At 45.7% G+C, this 6,733-nt stretch overlaps 1 pseudogene; it reads right to left on the reverse strand.

Moving 5' to 3' along the window:
* Positions 1–2,550: 2,550 nt before the first annotated feature.
* LOC135389343 (putative nuclease HARBI1) lies at positions 2,551–3,399 on the reverse strand (annotated as a pseudogene).
* Positions 3,400–6,733: the final 3,334 nt, after the last annotated feature.

Consider the following 6,733-nt stretch of genomic DNA (forward strand, 5'->3'; position numbering starts at 1 on the left):
TGTCGCTAAATGCCAGACATGTAGCCCCCTCACAGGTAGCATCCACAATGTTCCAAAAAAAATCCTCAGTGCTGCAGGCAGGGATGGCAGAACGTTCTAAGAGGAGTAGGGGTCAAGGCAGTTGTCTGTCACAGACAATCAATTCCAAATGTACTCCGTACTTACTGATGATCAGTTGCGTAAACTTGAGGAGAGCAAGCTTCTTTTTTCCTTTTCGTCCAAGCCAACTGTACTCAGCTGCAACTCAACGTCAGCAGGTACTCCAGCATTTTTCGTGTTCCTGCCCGCACCTCGTTGACCCCCAGCATGACAAGCTCCTAAACCTAAAAAATGTTTTTTAATACAACACTATAAAGTGGAAATTAAGAAGCACATTATGCAGGCTGCACTTTTTTTTCTAAACGCTGCTTCTAAAAATGAGTGATGGAGGGATAATAGTCTATTTCTCTGCTACTCGAGTAACAAACAAGTGCTACTTCTTATGTGGCACGTGTTTGTAACTCAAGTATGTACCACAAAGATGGAATGCTGTTTCCAAAAATACGAAACTAGATAGGGGACGTCCTTTATAGTTTTTTGGGTTAAATGCCTTTCCCAACTTCGGGGGTAAAAATGGGGTGCTATTGGTTCCACTGCGCGTTATCGGGAGTTGTGTGTTTACTACTGACCAGCAATTGTGGTCGTCCCTCAGTGACGGCCCCTGGCAAAGCATGCGTGTTTGTGGAATGAAATATTACATATGGTCTTTAGAAACCACTGCAGCATGGTGAATACATAAGGTTGGACAACCATGGGCCAAAAATTTACTTTTGGCAAGGTTTGTGAAGTACCCGTGGACACATCGACATCGACATCGACGCCTTGAGATTGAAAAACTCAAGACGCAACTTTAATTAATTGTGTGCCTCCTCTGTATCTGCTCTTCTCTGTTTTCAACTGTCTTTTCTTTTTACACTTGTATATATTGTATGTATATCACAACATTTATTGAGGGGCCTACAAAACTGCAGTCATTCAGTCCCCTGACTTTTCCATGTTTTCACTTACTATTTCAAGCGAAGTCCCTGACCAAAGAAAAGGGAACTTGCTGCTTGCCGTAACGTTTTCATGCAGATCCTTCATAAAACATAATTGACTGAGTAATATTGAGGATGCCGTACTTTTCTACCTCTGAGGTTGTCGTATTGTCGAAGTGCCACTCGGGTTACACTGTGGTGGTGTGGCTGCTCAGCCACGTGGTGTCGAAATTTGCTGCACTTGTGTGCTATTTTCCCTGGCTTCAGCTGCTTTGTAGCAAATTCACTCACCATCCCTTGATTTTTCCATCTAGCATCCAATTTCCCTTGTAATCACCCTTTTCCAAGTTTTTAGACTCCCTGTAGTTCTATATTATACATACTTGCATAAATGTTGTGACGAATCCCATGTAATTACCGGTGAATAATTTGTATATAATCATACCTGGCTAAATTACTTTTCAAATGTAATTAAATTACATTACTCATTACCCCAGCTGGAATGTAGTTAAATTACATTACTCATTACTGAAACTGAAATGTAATGAAATTACATTACAATTACTACGGAAAAGTAATGACATTACAAAGTCATTACTGTTACCTTAATCGTAACGATATTGAGAATGTGGAAATTCGTTGCTAGACTAAGACCACACTATGTTGTAACAACAAGATTTTTTTTATTCTGTCCGGAAGATTGTGACAATCCTTTTTTATTTCAAAAAGCTCCTGTTGCAGCGAAGGAGCAACTGGGTTTCGAAGTGGCCATCTCCCTCCCGATCTTCTGGACCGGAGGTTGGGATCCGGAAACAATGACTACAGTCCACAGACCGTTGACCTGAATAACGTTTGTTCGTGGTGGGGCGGTGCCCTGCCCGAAACTAAGAATTGCAACATCCACTATGAACTGTGACGCATTCAATCCGCACGTGGAAGGTCACTGACTGCCCTTTAGTCAGGTCAACTGACCTTCAGTGGGGCCAGTAAACTGATACATGCCGATTGAGTGCGTCACCGTTCCAGCGAGCGCTGGAATTTCTTAGAGTCGCCAGTCGCCAACTTTCTTTCTGCCAAGTGCCAACACAGAACACACACTAGATTCTTTTGTAAAAAGTAATGGGTAATGTTATTGAAATTACTGCTCAAATGTAATTAAATTACATTACAAATTACATAGCGTCAAAAGTAATGCATTACATTACAAATTACCAGAAAAAGTAATTCATTACTGTAATTTCATTATAGTAATGACATTACTACCCAGGTATGTATATAATGTATATATTTGCATATAAATATTGTTCAGCTGATGGTTCTCATGTGTTGAGTAGTCAACTTAGACTCATGTAAAGTGCTGCCGCACGATTGCATTCCTGTAAAGGAAGCCATCTTGCTGCCCCTCGTAACGAGGCACCATTACAGGGTCGTCGTCGTCGGAATCTCTGGGGCACTCCCTCACTTCGCTGCCGAACTGCTTGGCAATGTTATGCAACACGCAGCACGCCGTACAAAAGGTACAGGGTCAATGAGCTTACCGTTCAACGACAGCCCACGTTGTCGAATGCGAAATGTTGTAATTCGCTTGCGGCCTGTCTCGTGGCTGGGGCAACGGAGTCATGAGCCAGCGTTTGCATGGGTAACCACTGTCCCCCAGAAGAAGTCCAGTGTGGACCCCACGTTCGAACTCCCTGCCTATGGTGCTGTCGCGCAGAATCCGGGAGTCATGAGTGCTTCCTGGTCAGTTGGCGACCACATCCAAGATCCTACAGTCAGCCGCTACAATCAGTTGAACATTGATGGAATGGTAGTTCTTGCGGTTGACGTAGGATCCCTCGTGTTCCGACGGTGCCTGGATGCGGACGTGCGTGCCGTCTACAGCTCCCACGACCCCAGGAAATCCAACCAACTCGTAAAGGTCCTGCTGCGCTGCTCTTACTTCCTCAGCCGTTGGCCATCTGAATAAATATTGTAGATCGCAACAGACAGTAAGGGTCAAAGAAGAGCATGGACGTGTACTCACCGGATGAAGCTGTTCACGCGCCTGCAAATCGCAGCGACGACCCTGTGCAGAACGCGGCACGCCGTCGACTCGTGCACACTCACAATGTCACCTGCCGTGATTAGAAAGTTCCCGGTTGCGAGATACTGCAGCGTGAGGAGTACCTGTAGCGACGACGGAAGCGACTGACTTCGACGGGTCGAGGGTGATAAAGAATATCCCCTCTCGCGTAAATCGAAACCGTCTTTGCAGTTCACCGTCCTCCAGGTACTCCAGCGGCTTTTCTCGGTCCCGGTACACTCTCTGTCGTGACAGGGACAATGCGAGATATAGTTGGTGCCGACGACGAACCCTCGCTGCTCGGTTCATGGCGGCCGACATGTTAGTCCTAAGCTTTAGTGCGGTAGTTTAGGGTACTCCTAGGACCCTTGGCCAGCGTCCTAAATTGCGCGGAGCGAGCGCCACCACTTTACTGTTGTAGAAGTTTCGTGCAAGCCACTTACGGCTCCGGCACTACACTAAGTGGGGAACTCGTTAAGTATTAGACTAAGTTTGTTTCGTGCAAGCGGGCCCTGATCTGTTTGCCTGTTTCCACTTTGCATGGGTTAGTGCTTAAAGCAGTTATTATTGAAGGCTTTGACACATAGGCGAGAAATACGTATCGCCAAAAGCTTTCATTTAGGGCCGACAAACTACCTGACCCACTGGATGCCAATGTTGCACGGTCTTGTTTTACCACAAACTCAAGAAACCTCCCACCTGTCTACACTGTTGACATGTTTCTGTATGTAGTCGAAGGTGTGTGCTTTTACTCAAGAGCACAGTTTAAATACATTTAAAGGGACCGAAAAGTGAATATAAACCTATTGAAACTTTATGTTCAGCGACAAGCTTAGGATAGGATAAAAGCCTAGTCGGAAACCGAGCAGTCTGTCAAAAATTGCATCACCCAGCGCCATCTGTTGAGGACGCATATAATACGCGCGCTTTCTCTCGTTAATCCGGCGAAAATGAAAATGGCTGTGGACATTTGTGACCACTTTCAACGTCGAGAATGTCAAACCTCTTTAACATGAGTGTGCTAGAATTCAGCATTCGAGAACTATCGCTCACACAGAACCACTGTTCGTGCGATAGCGTGCTGGAAAGTGTGTGCTTCGCAGCAGAAGATTCCTCGTCCAGAGATTTACTGGAGTCACATTCGTCCTCACCAGTAGCTCACCGTGCAGTGAAGACGGACTGGTTTGTGAAATTTACATGTATCAGGGAGAAGCAATTGTGTAAGCGGAAACAAGCGCTGTTTTTTCGTCGTGCAGGTGTTCATGTGGGAAATGCAAAACGATGGATATCACAGACCAGTGTTTTTGCTGCCGAAGGGTAGAGAATGCGTGTGAAAAGCAGACAGACGATTGCATCACAACTAACGAATATTTCGAAATACTGTGGCTGGACACCGAAGTACTGCAAGTGTCTTTTACATGCATCCGAGAAACCGAAGAGCATGGCAACATACGCGGCAGCGCCGTGTGGTCTTCACGCGCTACTTGAACGGCAAGCTGGACGGAAAACCCTTATTTCTGTAGGAAATTCCGTTATATCACCTGTCACCTATTCACAAGGAGGATATGGGGTGCCCTGAGAAAGTATTCTTCCTGCCTGCGTTGTGCATGCTATTAAGGACGATTTTCCCATCAATGTGCAGACTTGTATAAACGGATATATTGATGTCAGCAAATTTTCATTTCTTGCTTGCTGCAAGTTTTTCTCAATGCTTTTTCTTTGCAGTCACATCGTATTATAATTATTAGTTTGTTCCTGGAGGGTTAAGTAACCTGGGGGAATGTCTGTATTTGTAGATTATACTCATGTCGTGTATATATGAAAAGTAAATAAGATAGTTTTCATCTGTGTCACTCAGCTGAACTGTGAACTTCTTATTGACCAGGTTTGGATGTATCTCTAGAAAATTAATTAGTGTTCCTTAGTAATCATAGCTAGTGTAGTAGTTAGTCATAACTATACCTCAACAGGAAGTATTCCTCTACCCTTCAAAGGAGCTAGTAGTTCTCATTTGTTTCTTCTCCTACTGTTGACGGCATACTAATGTTCTCCATCTGTCCAAAGACTCCAAAAATGTCAAAGTCTGCAACACGTAACAAATCTAGTGCTTCCATCTGTGGAATTTGCATACCTGCTTTCAGCTATTTCTGCCATGTCAACTTGAGTGCCTGGATCATACACACACGAAGCAATCTGGCGCCACTTCAACACTGGAAGGCCCCTAAAATTCAATTCGTTGATGTTGACAATGTTCAGTACTGGGCAAGTAGGATAACATAAGTTAAATGGCATACGTCATCGCTATATTATAATTTATACATGTGTGACCCCTGTACATACCTAACACGTTGTGTTGAACTCGTCACCTCGGTGAAGCAAAAACTGAACGGCAGTTTGCTTCAGACGTCTTCGCAATTTGCCTTTTTCGGCATCTTCGTAGTCATCGGCAGCAAAATGAGTTGAGCACACACGACACGACTGCTGTATCTAATAGCCAAGCTCTACTGCTACTTCCGCATGGAGCGCTAATGACGTTGAATCCGAAACAAACTCATGTGGGCGCGTATTTCTGTTATGCACGATACGTGACCTCGGCGTTCTTTGGGGTTTTATTTGAGGATTGAGGTTTTCGTCGGTATTTGAAAGGCGTTATAAGTATTAAGTTGCGCCAAATAAATGATAATTCTTTCCTTCGCGTTGTTCTTTTCAAAATTTTGAGGCAACAAGACGTTGCAATTTACTAAAGTTGATGAAGGGTTTTCCCGCGACGCTGCCTCTGCGTATGCTTTTGGGTGGCCCTGAAAAGGGCCGTTGTGATGCTGATTTGGTCGTCTAGGCACGTGGCCCCCAACATGCGATGTGCCGTCCTCTGGATGCGATGCACTGTTGCAAGCACTTCGGGTATGCCGCAAAGACCCTCTCCAGCACTTCTGGATCAAGTGCGCGGACAGCGCTCTCTATTCTGTTCTTTAATTCCTGTACCGTTGATATGCGGCCTGTATACACCTTCGCCTTCAGGTATCCCCACAGGAAAAAGTCACACGGCGTGAGGCCCGGCGACCGGGCAGGCCATGTCATTGTGGGTGAGCCTCGCCCCACCCATCGTCCAGGGAACGTTTCTGAGAGCCACTTTTTGACTACTGTGGCGAAGTGAGGAGGTGCACCGTCCTGCATGGAAACGCTCACCTCTTTTTGCATATGTAAAGATTCCAACTCCGGTAGAAACTCCCTCTTTAGCATCCTCAAGTAATTATTTCCCGTCACGGTGTCATCAAAGAAAAAGGGCCCGACGACACCTTCGCGCCACAGGCCACACCATACGGTCGTCTTTGGCGACTGCACTGGCTGCTCCACTAGCCAATGAGGGTTTACTGACGACCAGTATCGGCAGTTGTGCCTATTAACGTGGCCGCTAGTGTGGAAGGTTGCCTCGTCGCTAAACAAGAGGAACTGCAGGTGCGCCGGGCTTTCTCGTATCCTGGAAAGCTCATCTTTGCAGAATCGAACTCTGCGAGCGTAATCGTCTTCTGTTAGGGCGTGCACCACCTGCATTTTGTATGCGCAGAACGCATGACGCCTCAGGATCTTTTGAACCGTTGACACGGAAACGGTGAACAGCCTTGCTGTTCTCCTGATGGACAACCGAGGAGAAGCC

Source organism: Ornithodoros turicata, chromosome 3, assembly GCF_037126465.1.
Source record: "Ornithodoros turicata isolate Travis chromosome 3, ASM3712646v1, whole genome shotgun sequence".
Lineage (NCBI taxonomy): Eukaryota > Metazoa > Arthropoda > Arachnida > Ixodida > Argasidae > Ornithodoros > Ornithodoros turicata.